This window comes from Taeniopygia guttata, chromosome 5 (genome assembly GCF_048771995.1).
Source record: "Taeniopygia guttata chromosome 5, bTaeGut7.mat, whole genome shotgun sequence".
Taxonomy (NCBI): Eukaryota; Metazoa; Chordata; class Aves; order Passeriformes; family Estrildidae; genus Taeniopygia; species Taeniopygia guttata.
The window spans coordinates 53,696,318-53,710,855 of record NC_133030.1 but is presented as its reverse complement, the minus strand read 5'-3'; the positions used below and the strand labels follow the sequence as shown (position 1 = coordinate 53,710,855).

The following is a 14,538-nucleotide window of genomic DNA, read 5'->3' as shown; positions in this document are numbered from 1 at the left end:
CTGGAGGCTTCAGTCTTGATTTACTTACTCCTGGTTGTTGTCCTGATATTCCATGGCTTTCAGACAATTTAAAAAAAACTCAATATATGGCCTTCTGTGAGGATAATTGGCTGAGACCCCCTGTGGGATTTCTGGGTGGTTTCATGTGGTGTAGGAGGCCAGTTGCTGGCATAGCTGCTTTTGTGCAGCTGGGTAAGGCTGTAGTGGAAAATCCAAGGCTGGTTGCTCTGTGTTACCAAATGTATGACTACACATAGGTTTAAAGTAATTTAAAGCTTCCAAATATTTTACAAATCTTCAGAATGTTTAAACAATTTTGAAAACATGGATTTAAGGGAATGCTGAGTTGAAAGGAAGGGAGTCTGAAAACTCAGAGTAAGGCAGAAAAGAGCTAGGGTTTTCTCAGGTGCAAAGGGGAGTAGAGGAGGGGAAAGGCCACAGAGCCTTTCAGAGATCCACTAGTACTGTTCCCAGAACTCTGCCTGTTTTATGAATTTCTTCTCCTTTGCTTTTGCTCATCTGAGCAGTCTCTCCAGAAATCAGCAACTGGAAACACATAACAAGTAATCCTCTTTGCCAGGTAAATGGGAACAATAGTTGAGTGGGAAAGAATGAATCATTGCCATTAACAAGACGACTAGGGTTGCTCTCATCATCAACACAATGCAGTGTCTATTCTCAAATGTCAGGGCTAATAACTCACCATTTACAAATTAGACTTAACCCCCTCCCACACAAACCCACATAGCCCTTGCTAGCCTTCAAGCTTAGGTTATAGCTGCCTTTCTCTGAGGGCTACCAATAAAACCTTCAAAATACATATCCTCCAGACAGTCTGACTTCTTTCAAGATCAAATACTCCTCCCCTTTTCCCTTTGGATTTTGTTTTAATTACAGCTGCATCACTGAAAATGTGGAAAACCCATTTAAGGCCTTAATTATCCTTAATGTAAGAGGGCCATTATTGTCTACAGATGAAATGAATAATACAACCAGTAAGAAAGATTCCAAAGTTTTGATTACCTTAATAAATTCCTAAAAGTGAAGGAACTCACAGATCTTTATCCAATGCAACCACAAATTATTAATGCAGGTGGGAGTATCAAAAGCTAGAGTGTTTCAGCCGGCATCTTACAACATCTGTTGAGATGGTGTTTTTCATCCAGTTTACTGATGGATAATAGCTATATCTGCCCATAAAAGGTGTAACAAAGATGCCAGTTTCCTAGATAACCATCATGTAGGTGTAGAACATGAGATGCTGCTAATTTCAGATGCTCATCAGGATATTAATAACCTCCATACTTTGAAAGTAATGGGCTTGTTTGAATTCCTGGTCCTGAAATACAGAAGACATCCAGGATATATTTTTCATTCAGAATGACTTTTAAAGTGAAGTTAAAACAGGTAACTGGAAAAATGGACACAGGAACAAATTTGGGACTTGTTAGTAGAGTCCACTTAGCAAATTCTGATTGCCCAGTCCAACACCAGCAGTTTTTCATTAATGAATAAATCATTCTTTCTCTGCAGATCGAGAATTCTTCAAAGTGATTTACACGCAGTTCTTAGCACAGCTGTTTGCTGGGGGTGTATGCTCTGTGTGGGGGATCTATCAGCAGTTTGGCTACCTCTGTGTGATCTTGGGTAAGGCCTGGATAAAAATCAAAGGCCAGATTGTTCTGTTTTTCCAAATGTGTTGCCTGGGGCCTGCTAATTAATAGAATGTCTAGGAATGTCATACATCTATTGAAAAAAAGTGTCTCTTGAAAATTGCCATTGTTTTAATTGAATGTTGTCGTTTTCACATAGTGACCAATATCTCAGCCTACCAGTCTTCTTGAAAGAGCAAACTGGAACATGGGAAAACTGGACACTCATAGGAAAATGCTGTTTGTTTTTAAGTTATTTTTTAGTGTAGGTCTCACAGAGTCATAAATGCTCTCACATGTTGACTGGGGGCCTTATCCTGAAATCCAGCCTTGTGTTTCATTCTTATGAATTATTCCAACATAAGCCAGTGCTGGAGGCTGACTGTAAACAGGGGTTAGAGAATTGAGCTGATTTTGACCTAGCAATGGAGCATAACTCTGGAAACATTTGCCGGAGATACGGCACTTTGTGTCACGGACAACTGAAAGGCCAACTGAAACTCTGAGGTTGTGCATGGCAGTAGGCAGGCTGGGATGTCTACCAGTAAGTGCTTGCAGGATTGGGTGGTAGGTGGTCCTAATTTATTTGCTGTTTTAACAAAAATCTGGGATTTGTTATGGAGTGAGTTAGTTCCTCTGGGAAAGGTGGGTGTAACTTGTCAGGACATGAAGGATAACTAACCTCAGACATTTGGGAAGTTGTGTGTGTGTGTGTGTGTGTGTGTGTGTGTGTGTGTGTGTTTTGATGCATATGATTTTGTTATGTAAAATAGTGAGGCTCACCCCCTGCCTCTGCCTGTGGGTTTCTGCACAGTTCTTTTGAAGGAGAAGGGTAGCTCATATGATGAGGTGAGAAAGAAGATGAATGGAAATAGAAACCAGGAGGAATCACTTCTTCAGCTGAATAGTTATAAGTGCTTCTAGAAATCAAAAATTTTTGTCCTGTTTCACTGGGCATGTAGGGGGAAAATAAAAAATGATTTAAAGATTACATCTTGATTTTTACAAATTTATTTGGCCACAGTTTGTTTGTACGTGATGAGAGACATTTTGTATGATATCTGACTGTAAGCATTCACCCAGTGCATCACAGGCTGTCAGAAGAAGCTAAAATCCTTCTTTTTCTTCTCTGTGTAAGTCTTGGATTGGAAGCTGTTTTCATTTGATTTGTTTCTATCAGTGCATTAGAGCAAAGGTGTGTGCTTTGGACCATGAGTATAATTTTGAAGGCTTCTTATGTTGAAAACTCTCTCAGTTGGCAAATAGATCATTCAGAGCTATGCTTTCTGGGAACCCAGCAAAGATGATGGCATTTTGGAGGCGGAAAGAAGCAATAGGGAATGAGGGGGAGTATCTTTTTATCTGTCAAATGCAGTTGTGGTATCTCTGCAGCACTGTGCTTTAAGTGCAGTGTGCTGGTCTTGGCTTTTATGAGAGTTCTGGAAGAGTTTTGTGCACTGCACAGTCTGATTGACAAAGAGGTTTTCTGTCCTCGCATGACCTTCTTTTAATTTAAAAAAAAATTCAATAAAAGTTCAGCCACACAGCAAGGGATGAATTTAAAGACTGCACACCATGTGACAGTGGTAAAACTTTCATAATAGCCATCATATTTGTTGGTTTAAAAATCAACTTCATTGTCATAGTTAATAGTTTGCAGCTGCTGTAAAACAGAGGCAAATTGCTATGTATGTGTCAGCCTTAAATGCAAGTAAGATCCACTGACTAGGACGACTCGGTTAGTTTTTCCTATCTATTGGTAGTATTGCTGATCATCATCTCTACGCGATGAGAGGATTTCATTGCCACATTTCAGCACTGCTGAGCTGATTATGTGATCTTGCAAGTAAAATAAACTTGTTTTCAGTGTCCTGCCAAAATATACTCCACAACGTCCCATTAAAAAGGCTTCCAGGGTCATGCATAAGGAGGTGCAACCCCCTGCAAATCTATGGGATATCAGCAGCATCGATTTAACTAATGAAGGCAAGTTATATGAAAAGTGTTAAAGAATAAGAATTTAGCACCTAATGTGAAGCTCAGTAATAAAAGCCTTTTGGGAAGATCACAAGGTAAGTTTTCTGCCAACTTATAACACACAAAAGTAGTTCTAATTTGCACCAGGTTTGTATCAGATGGGAATGGGAAGTAGATGAAACAACTCTGTCTCCGTCATGCTGGTGATGTGCAGAAGGTGTGTAAGTCAAAACAGTCCAGTGGTCAAAGTGAAGCAAGCAGGCTGGGCAGGCAGGAGAATATGTGAAGTGTCTGTTGATTATCCTGGACTGAAGGCTATCCAAGAAAGCCTCCCTATGGCATTGAGAGTTGTGGTAACCATGGGCAATTATGTCTAAAGGGATCTGTTGTTCACTTAGGCTGGGCAAACGTTGTGCTACTTAGACTTAGGGAGATCTTACTTTACTTCTCCTCCGCCCCACTCTGTCTGCTGTTAAAAGTAGAACTGAGTTTAAACTGTGAACCTAAGGCTCCAGAATGATGTGTGAGGGGTATCCCTTTGAAGTGATCTCAGAAGGACTGTGGTTATTTAAAGCAGAGCATCCCTTGGTGTTTCAGGCATCTATCTCTGTGGAGAAGTCATGGAGTTCAATAGGTACAGGTCAGGCTGCCCAGGTTTCTGTGTTCTCACAGCTGAGGCTCAGCTTCTCCTTCAAGAAAATAAATAGTAGAGGAGCAAGAAAGGTTTAATGACTGAACTTAGAAAAAGACAGTACTTTTAATGCTGAAGTCAAAGACTCAGAGCCTAAATGATGGGAAAATTTCCCCAGGGAAGAGGCAGCCCACACAGTCCTGCACTGGATTACTGTTAGTGCTACTTCACTTATTTTGTTGAGATTTCTCATGTGTTTCCTGGGCCAGAACCTGACCCTCAGGTCTCATTTACAGTTCAGAGAATTTCAGTTTGGCATTCCTGTGAACATTGTGTAATTGGAATAATTTCAACTCTTGTTATTCCTTCAAACTTGGGTAATTTGTCAATGTGCTAGTTTATTTTATTCACATAGAGACCGTCACTACCACTGAAGTCTAAAGTAAATACATGGGATATCTAGTTAATCTGCGTTTTTTTTTTTCTTTATTGGTTTGTGGAGGTTGTTTTGCTTTACAAACAAATGGAAGTTTATATAAGATGGATGTAACCTTCAAAGCAGCCTGTTCAGTGTGTGAGGGCTCTAGGAGAGTGGCTCTGGAGTCTGAAAATGCCACACAATAGGTACCTCCCCCCATTTCTGAAGTATATTCCCCATTCTCTTGATGGAGTTTCCTAGCCCTGAGGAGTGAGGGACTGAGGCCTGGTTATTTGTCAGCCAATTCGCAATTAGACAAAATGTCTTTCCACAGAAAGAGTAGAGACGGTAGGAAGATCATAGAAAGGCTCAGGGCCCCAACCAAGATGGGATTGAACACTTATAGGACATCCAAAACTTCTGTGGGAAACCTGTTCTGTGTCTCATCACCCTCAGGGTAAAGATCTTTTTTTCTAACATCTAATCTAAGTCTCTCCTCTTTTCATCAAAACCCCTTGTTCTCCCTTGTCACTATATGGCCATTTAAAATGTCAGTCTCCTTCTTTTTTTTTTTTTTTTTTTTTTTTTTTTTTTTTTTTTTTTTTTTTTTCTTTTTTTTTTTTAATAAGCCCCCTTTAAGTACTGGAAGACAGCAATGAGGTCTTTCCAGAGCCTTCCCTTCTCCAGGTTGAACAACTCAACTTTCTCAGTCTTTCTTTGCAGGAGAGGTGATCCAACACTGATACTTGATAATTTTCATGGCCCTCCCCTGGACTCACTTCAGCAGGTCCATGTCTTATGCTGGAGATCCCCAGGTGGGGTCTCATGAGGACAGAGAACACCTCTCTTGGCCTGCTGGCCACTCTGCTTTGGGTGCAGCTCAGGATGCATTTGGCCTTCTGGACTGCAGGCATATCCAAGATATACTCCTGTTAGAAAAGGTGGGACAGATGTCTGGAAGAAAGCAGCTATAAATGTGTTGGAACTACCCCATTAGTATTAGACTTGCATCTATTTTTCTGCCTTTTGGGACAGAGGAACTTGCAAGTTTTTGACCAATAGTTCTCTGTCTCCAGCATCCCTGAGTGCTTCCTGAAGATTGTGGACAAACAACCATATTTTTCCTTGATGGCAGTCTCATTATTTTCTGAAGTAGACTTCTTCATATAGGCCTACAAGGGCAGTTGCCCTCTGTAATTAGAGAAAGAGGATGGACTTTATTTAATTAAATGTAAAGACATCTGAAATGCAAACATATGCTATCATAGTAGTCCTTGAGCATTCTGTTATGATCTGTAGATATACTGAAGTCAGTGTAGTCAAGGGACTGTTGGTGCTGGCTCTACTTACCCTAGAGCAGATCTGTAAAATGGCAAATGGACTCTGTCCATAGCAATGTCTCTATCTATTAATTAGAGGGGGATTGAGGCAAGGAGAACAACCCCAGAGTTTTTGTATTCTGCTTCTGTATTCTGTAGTATCTCTACAAACTGACGGAACAGTTTGTAGAGATGGTGATCTATATTTTATCTTTTTTCTGATGTTGCCTTCCTGCTCACCTCTAAACATTGACATAAATTTTCAGGGTAGGCATGAAGTAAGTATGTTGAACATAAATTTTGATTTTTGTCATTGTAGTTTTGCCTGGAACAGCACATAATCTACTGGCATTTTGGATCTGCAGGAGAAAACCAGAATGTTTCTACCATCAAAGGTCTCTTGGAGTTGTTGAAAGAAGGCTGGAACAGTCCTGGTTTTTGGACTTTCTTTTCTTAAGGTATTTTTACTCCTATCTGATTTCCAAAGAGGAGTCAGATTTTCATTTTACATTGCCCCACCCCTGTGGCGTTTTGACATTGGCCAGAAATGAGAAACCTTGGGTTGGAAAGGTGTCATCAAAACAATGATTAGATATACTTGGAAGAAATGTTTATTATTTGGCTTGCTGCTGCTGAGAGCTGCTAATTACCAAGCAATTATGACACAGACATAATTTTTCACTGTCTGAAACTGCCTCTTGAGTTTAATATCTGTCAGAAAACAAAATGCAGAAATTTTTTGAGAAGTCCATAAAGGGCCAAGAGATGTATAAATATTTCCTCAGGGCATCCTTTGCTACCTTGCACTTCAAGGCCAGGAGTTTGGCTATCACTCCCTCCTTAGAAAGCATTCTTGGCTCCAGTATCCTGATCCATCTTTTCTCTCTTGGCTTTTCAAATAATCAAATCATAAAAGTAGTTAGGGAAGTAAATTTTGCATCTGTAACTTCTGTGATCTTTGGATGCTTTAGGAGTCAAAACTCCACATGGATTTGCCACAGCTGAGGGCTGTGAGTTTTACTCAGAAATCCTTTTGCACACAAATTAGAGGGCAACCAGTGCAAAACAATGTGGTTATAATGCATTAGCTAAGCAGGAAGCATGGAGATCTATCTCTGCTGTGTCAGGAAACAATTTGTCTGTGGAAATGGCATGGCACAGTGCTTGGGAAGACAATGCTGTGAGCAATGTTCAGTAGGCTGGCGGCTGGAGAAGGTCCTACAGGGGCACTGTCAGTGCATCAATAGGCCTGATTTATCACTGTATTATATTAATTCTACTCCAGGGTGACTCCATTCAAGTCAGTGAATTTATCATAGGGAAAAGCTGGGGAAAAATAGTGCTTCATTCCTCTTGCTTTTTGCATTAATTTCTTCCAAAGCCACATCGATACTTTCAGATCTGTCCTCTTCATGCCCAGCTGTGACAAGGTGGGAGCTGGAAACTTCTTGTTATTGCATAGAAGAGCTGGGATATATTCCTGGTCCTAGCAGAAATTTCTGAACCCCAGATTTGCCAACTAATCGTTAAAAATGCTTTCTGGTGAAGACAGACACATGAATCTTACAGTGTGGTTCTTGAGAAGGCACTTTGAAAATGGGATTTACTGTTGAGGTGGAACACCAGAGGCTGTCACACCACTAAGCTGAGAGTAAACAGAGAAGAAAGCCTACATGAGAATGCTATGAAAGTGGATATAAATGAGGGAGGGAGTAAACTGTTGCATCCAAACAGAGTTTGGCATTTGCCTGTAGCATGTAGGTGCTTTGCCAGCATGAAGAACAGAACTGAGAAGTGAAAATCTACGTCTCCATCTTTCAGCAGGCTTCCAAGCATGCACATTTCGTTCAAAATCACTACCAAGCTGTTTATGGTACATCTGTGCCAACTGCAGTGTTTTATGTAGTCATTGAAGCCAAATCACTGTGACCTGATGTGACTCAGTTTTCTAAAAGGGGGCATCTTGAGAATTCTCATTTTCTTCAGTTCAAAGTGAAACACTAGGAAAAGTGTTGGAATGGATCTGAAAACAGTGCAGCATTCTTATGCAGAGGCAAGACTGCCATTCAGGCAAACACCAGAAGAAAATCTGTCTTGGGTGTGTTTTTCAAAATGAGTCTGAAATGTTCATTGGAAAAGTGTCAGGAATATGAGACTTAAATGAACTCATTTACATGCTCTGATTTTGCCTATATCTGTGGTATTGGGAAAGCAATAATAAATTCTAAGTGCTCTGTTCCTGAAATTTTAGTTCACTTTTTTTTTTCTCTGCATGGAAATTTTTTTAGGAGTGTTCGTGAAGTCTGGGTTTTTTTCTCTCTGGTTTTATTTTTTTCTTCCATATTTCTCTTTATTCTTCTCCATATTTCTCTTAATATAAGCTTTATACCTTTATGTGACTTTTAAAATGGTTAAGGATATAGAGAAAAATTAAGTGAAGACCTTTCTCTTTTCTTGGTCTGTTTTTTTTTAATTTTATTTTTAAAAAAATTGTTTTTTCTTTTGCTGCTGTTTTTTATTTTGGATTATAGAAAAACTCTTCTTTATATATTTAGCTGTTTAGATATGTTATCATGCATAGATCATGGTTTATTATACGTTTTATTCTTGTTTCTTCAAATACTACTGAACAAATCAACAGTAAAATTCTCCAAAGTTCTTCAAATTTGAGGTCAGATGCTTTCAGGCTCATAAATCCTCCAGGTCAGCATAAGATATTTTGATACTTGCAATTTGTCACCATCTTTTTTTTCAGTAGCACTGCCTGGTTTTAGCTTCATCTGAGATTGAATTGAACAGTTAAGCACTGTCAGAATTTATAATTGACAGTTGGATTTATGTGTCACAATACTTGCCAGTGATGCTGGGTTTTATTTTTTAGAGATTCCCACTACAGCAGACAACAACAGACACAGATAAAAATGGCTTGTGTTATTTTCCCATGCAAGCCATGAAAGTTGTTAATTTTTTAAAAAAAATATAGTAGTTGATGAGAGGCTTCCTTCTGATCATAATTAAATTCAGTATCATAATTGATGAAATAAGGAGGAGGAGATTACCCCAAATGACCTTTGTGTCTGAATCTTTATTTGAAAGGAAAAAAGACTTTTGAATGTACTTCCAGATAGTATCTTAGAATTTCTTAGAAACTTGCAGGGCTTTTTGTGGGAAACCCCCAAACTATTTCTATGTGGCTTTGGCCAAAATTATTTGGTTTTCTCTTACCAAATTTCAAAAAGGTTGAATAGTTGGCTTTTCTGAAGGAAAGGCAATACTTTCCATATAGAAAAGTCCCTGGTTTTTTTTTAGCGTTGCTTTTTTTTTTTTTTCCCTTTCCACATTTCTGACAAGCAAAAGAGCACAAAAGTGCCTGGAAGTACAGTTCTTATGTAATGAAATTTCAAAGGGAAAATAAGATTTACAGTCTCTGAGTTTTTGCCTGCTGCAGCACCAGTCAGTGCTAATACATCAGGCTCAGAATTTGACATAAATACAAACACAGATTAGTGTTTCTTCCACTGCAGCATTGCAAATATTATTATGGCTAATTGCCATTGACACCAGTCAGTGAGGAATAGAGACTGTAGTTGCCTAAACAATCCGTACTATCGCTTAAAGGGATCAGCTGCCCTTTTCATACCCCTCTGCTGTGATTGCTGGGGTGTTTGTGTTAGTGCAAAGGGTGTCAGATAAGGAAACTTTGCCAACTGAAAGCTAATAATATGAAAAAAAGGAAAGTTAATGTGGACAGGAAGGAATGTTGTAAACTGAGATATGGCTGATGTCCGAATGGATATTGCTTTGAAATTGCAGTACAGTCATGTTACATGCCTGAGATTAGGCAGTATTGGTGCCACAGGGAAGGACAGGTGTTCAGTTTGATGGGGCAGTTCTGTTTAAAACCAGGCTTGGATGATATACCTGCTGGGTGGTGTGCTTTATGGGCTGTTTGAGCAGGTCAGCATGAAGGGATAACCCTGGTCATGAATCTTTCTCCCTTGTGAGTGAGAGTCTGTGCTGGTCAGCATTGCTTTTCCTAGACACATGGAAGGGGTTCTCAGGTGGTGGGTTTTTTCCTATCCTTGCCTCTGCAGGCTGTGAGGATACATTTACAGAGTCTGAAACTGCTTTTCAGAATGTGGGAGTACAGTATTGTTGCTTTTCTGTGTATTTCTTATTTTAAACCAAAGGATTGTACCTCCTGACTTCCCTAAATCAGGCTTGGAGCCTTCAGTTATGATTGAAATGAAGATGAAGGCTTAAGTGTAGGGATTAGATAGTTAAGATGAGGGTTTAGAAAATACCCATTTTTGCCACAAGATAATTTTGTGATATTTCTGTAAAAAAGGCTCTTCAACAAAAACTGGAAGGAATTCGACCATGAGGAATTCCAGCAGTGAGAATTTGAGACGTTTGGGAAATCAGGAGCAAACTGAAACTGAGGTCTTAGAAATGGTGGTATTTTTTTTTCTGGTGCCAAAAAGCAAGCCAAGTTATTTTGTCCTGAACAATCTGTAGATTTAATCTCTCTTGAAGTGCCCAAGGGGTTCTCTGACAGAGTTTTGGAATCTGTGGTTCTCCTTGGTGCTGTGTTTTACAGTTTCATAACAAAACACTGAAGCTGATTTCTGTAATGGATAAAGTAGAGTTCAGTATATATTTGATCTCTTTCAATAACTAGAAACCTTAACCATTTTGTAAACAAAGACTCAGCCCAATGTGAATATGCCTAAAAAAAGGATAAATTTTATTGGATTGTGGAATAGTGTATCTTGTATCTTCTTCACTTATTAAAACATAAGGCCTTAATTTCAGAGTTAGGAATAAGAAAGATGACAAAGATTAGCACTAGATTGGAAACTATGAAGCTTGTGCCTAACTCCAGTGAAAACAGTTATGGCTGAGTCATTTTGATGAAAGCATGCACAGCCAATAAATTCAATGAATAGATATATGTAAACCCATGGAGACAATGATTACATGAGGAAACTTGAGAACAATATTTTAAGGTGTATAAAGTTTTTTCATTTGCTCTGAAGATGTCTACTATTGTATAGATTTCCTTTCTCTTTCCTACACTCTGTGTAAAGCTGAGGACAGAAACAGCTTGAAGACTGAACATAGTATGTTGTTAAAATCCAGCCATTCTCATGCACATCTGCCAGTAGTGGACATTGACCTTTTCTTTTCTGCTGTGGGAAGATGTCATTCAGTTCAGGAAATATCAGAGAAGTGACACAGCTCTGGCTTAGCACCACGGTGACCCTATGAAATGTGGCCTTGAAAATCTTATTGTGCTGGCAAGCCAGGATCTCTGAGCGTTCCCAATGCACAGTCTTTGGCGTGGTTAGCAAGGGTAGTGACAGTTTAATCTTTGTCCTTCTCCTTTAGCCATAGATATGACTAACAGTGGGAGAAACTAATGAGCAGATGAACAGCAGATAGTTTGAACTTACAATATTTCTGAGATATTTAGGTCAAATGAGTTAGGGCAAAATTTTGTATAGAGAGGTAATGCCTTTTTACTAGGTGAAATGATAGAACTGGAAAGAAACAGCAATTCTCACTTGGTGAAAACTTTTCACTTTTCCCCAACTTACATCAGTTGCTCCAGTGATGTCTGCAGCCAGGTAAAATCACTGTTTTTTTGATTAGTTTTTTATCAAGTTTAAAGACAGAAGACAAAGTAGTATAACATCTGCTTTGTGTGGATGTTGCAATGTGAAGTGATCCTGAGGAATATATCCTTGTGTAAACTGATACTTTGTTTTAATTTGTGTATCTATCATAAAAAAGGATTTAGACTGAACATCAAAAAATTTGGAACTATGATATTTTACTAGGAATATGTGTACTCAAATGTATATTCAGGTGAGGATGAAACATATTAACAGTGTGATGTTTGTATCAGGTTACCCGTATTTTGCAAACTACCTGAAGTTATGTTTCTCACCCCATCACTACCATGTGCCATCATAGAAATCCAGTTTATCTGAAGTGTTAAATTCTCTGCTATTCAGGAAACTGTTTCTTTGAATTCCGTTTTCTCTGTTTTTAATAAATCTTGGTTTCAGTAAAGATTACTCTTGTCTAGGTAATTTTACAGAAATGCCTGCAGAATGCTGAGAAGCTAATCAGCCTTATGAAGGAGACCTTCAGACTTACCAGAACTTAAAAGTTCCTCTCAGTGCCAATCATTAGATAGGAAAGAGGTTATTCTGTTATTTTTTAGTAAATTTTGCCTGCCATCAGGCTCCAGTGAACAAACAAAAAAAAAAATACAGAATCTTGAAGACTAAAAGAAGGCTAAAAATGGTGTTGGTGGGTGGCCATATAATATTTTTTAAAAAGATGAAAACTATTTGATTTATGCTTGGCTCTTGCAGTGCATGAAGAATGCCATCCCTTAGCTATTGTGTCATTTGAAGCATTAGTACAAAAGGAGCTATGTTATTTGCTGATAATATCTGCATATGGGAAATCCTCAGAGGATTTGTTAGGACACATCCATGACTGGCTGGACTCTCATGAGCTGTCTGAGACAACCACATAATGTTGTATGGGCAGCTCTTTATCTGCACTAAGGTAATGTTGGCCTGTGAAAAAAGCTGTCAGACATGCTGGACTCCAGTGTTGCAGGTGGTGTTTCAAATGCTGCAGTACCTGGATGGCAAAGTCCTTAGAAATGATTCAGTGGGTTAAACCCAGAAATCTGAGTTTGCCGAGTATTGTCACAGATAAATTCTTTCAGCAGTTGTTCTAAGACAGCTTATTAAAACATAAGGCCTTAATTTCAGAGTTAGGAATAAGAAAGATGACAAAGAATAGCACTGAATTGGAAATGATGAAGCCTGTGCTTTACTCCAGTGAAAATAGTTACAGCTGAGTCATTTTGATGAAGGCATGTACAGTGCTAAGACAGTGGCTGAGACAGAAACTAATGGCTTCAGAAGATGAATTAAAAAGAATTCTTACTCCTATTAGTAAAAAGGCATTATGTCTGATTTCCTATCTGTAAAAAAAAAAAAAAATTCTCACAATAAACACAACTGTTTAGTAACTTGAGGTAGAAAACCAATGTTTTCTTCATGTTTTATGAACTATAAATTTAGTATTTCAGCCCCCTTGCATGCTCATAAGCATTTTCCACTAAGCCAGGTTGCATGTTGTGCTTGAAGATGAAGTTTCAAGTATCTGTTCCAAAGGCTACTTTCAGCCTGTGTGACAGACATTTGTATGGGGTAAAATGCACAGCATAATTTCTGGCTGGTCTTTCAGCAGTAAAAACCTAACATCAAATTCATAACTTTATTACTTTGAATTACTTTGTGACCTCATCCTACTAGGTTGGGTTCAGGCAGGGGAGATGATGCATTGGTTATAGGACACATTGGCCACCTGATATTGACGTGTAATATCATGTGTGGCATGTGAGCTAGAATTAGATATGTGAATGCCACATTTGGGGAGAAGCACACTTCCTAAAACATGGAAAATAAGAAGTTAATCTCAATTATTTTCTTCTATATATATACTTGGACTTAGTCACTTACTGAACTGAACTTACATAAACAAATAAGACTTAATTTGTACTTGGTAGAAAGTTCCAGCCTCTTTTCAGTGAAAACTTCACCATTAGGTCTTAGTGAATAATTAATTATCCCCTTTACTTTCTGAACTAAAAAACCTAAGAAATTATTTCAGATTGATTCATAGTGAAAAAATTTTGTTTATCTCACTCTTATGAAAAATCCAAATGTAATGCAAATAAAACATTGTTTCTGCTTACATTAAACATTTTCTGCACCAAAATACTTTATTTCATATACTTGTGGGATTTTTAATTCTTCTTAGTTTTAAGTACATTTCTAAATAAAACAGTTATTTTGAAAAGTCAAACCATTAAAAACAAACAAATATTTTCAAGGCTTTTATGTAGCTCTCTGCTATCATCCTAGCTACATTTTATAGCAAATAATCTACTAAGTGAGGTTTTTTTTTAATGTTGATTTATAAATGATTCCTTTAGCTGTCCTGGTCATTTTCTGATGGCTGCTTGCCATGGTGTGATGTGTTTCGCAAAGTTTTCAGAGAATTGTGGTGCATACACTTTGTGCACCTGAAAAATAAATATGGATAAATACATGTGAAGGCCCTTCCTTATCTATGGTTGATGCAGGCTGCAGGTTAGGCTTGTCTTAATCTTAAACATCTTTAATTTCCACGGGGTAAGTGAACCTTTAGGCTTCGTTTTCTGTGCTTGGAAGGGAATCAGACTAACACTGTGTTATCTAATTCTTCATCTCCTCTGCATTTCAGGTCTCCATTTAGTTGATTTTGGAAAGCATGAGGTGTTTGAGAGGATTAGAGACAGCAGAAGAAGAGGAATTCAGAGTATGTATTGAGTAAGGGATGTTGACTGTGGAGGGAGATTTTGGAGCATGTTGTGTTTATGGACAACTACATTGCAGAGTTCATTTGAATGCTCTGGGGTTCATAAACTTGTGTAGCCTGGAAGGCAGGGCCCATTGGAGGGAGTCA

The 14,538-nt window shown here is 38.5% G+C and overlaps 1 long non-coding RNA gene across 33 annotated transcripts in view; it reads left to right on the top strand.

Annotated features, from left to right (window-relative positions):
• Positions 1–14,538, top strand: part of LOC115495650 (uncharacterized) — a 318,954-nt gene that overhangs the window by 100,886 nt on the left and 203,530 nt on the right. For 13 of the 33 annotated variants that reach the window (XR_012056509.1, XR_012056505.1, XR_012056507.1 and 10 more), the window contains 2 exons: positions 6,317–6,455; positions 14,317–14,391. The exons of 12 other annotated variants lie outside the window; for them this stretch is intronic. This is a non-coding gene — a long non-coding RNA (uncharacterized lncRNA). The remainder of the gene's footprint in view (positions 1–6,316; positions 6,456–14,316; positions 14,392–14,538) is intronic. 8 more of the 33 variants (XR_012056517.1, XR_012056531.1, XR_012056512.1 and 5 more) reach the window with 2 other exon arrangements.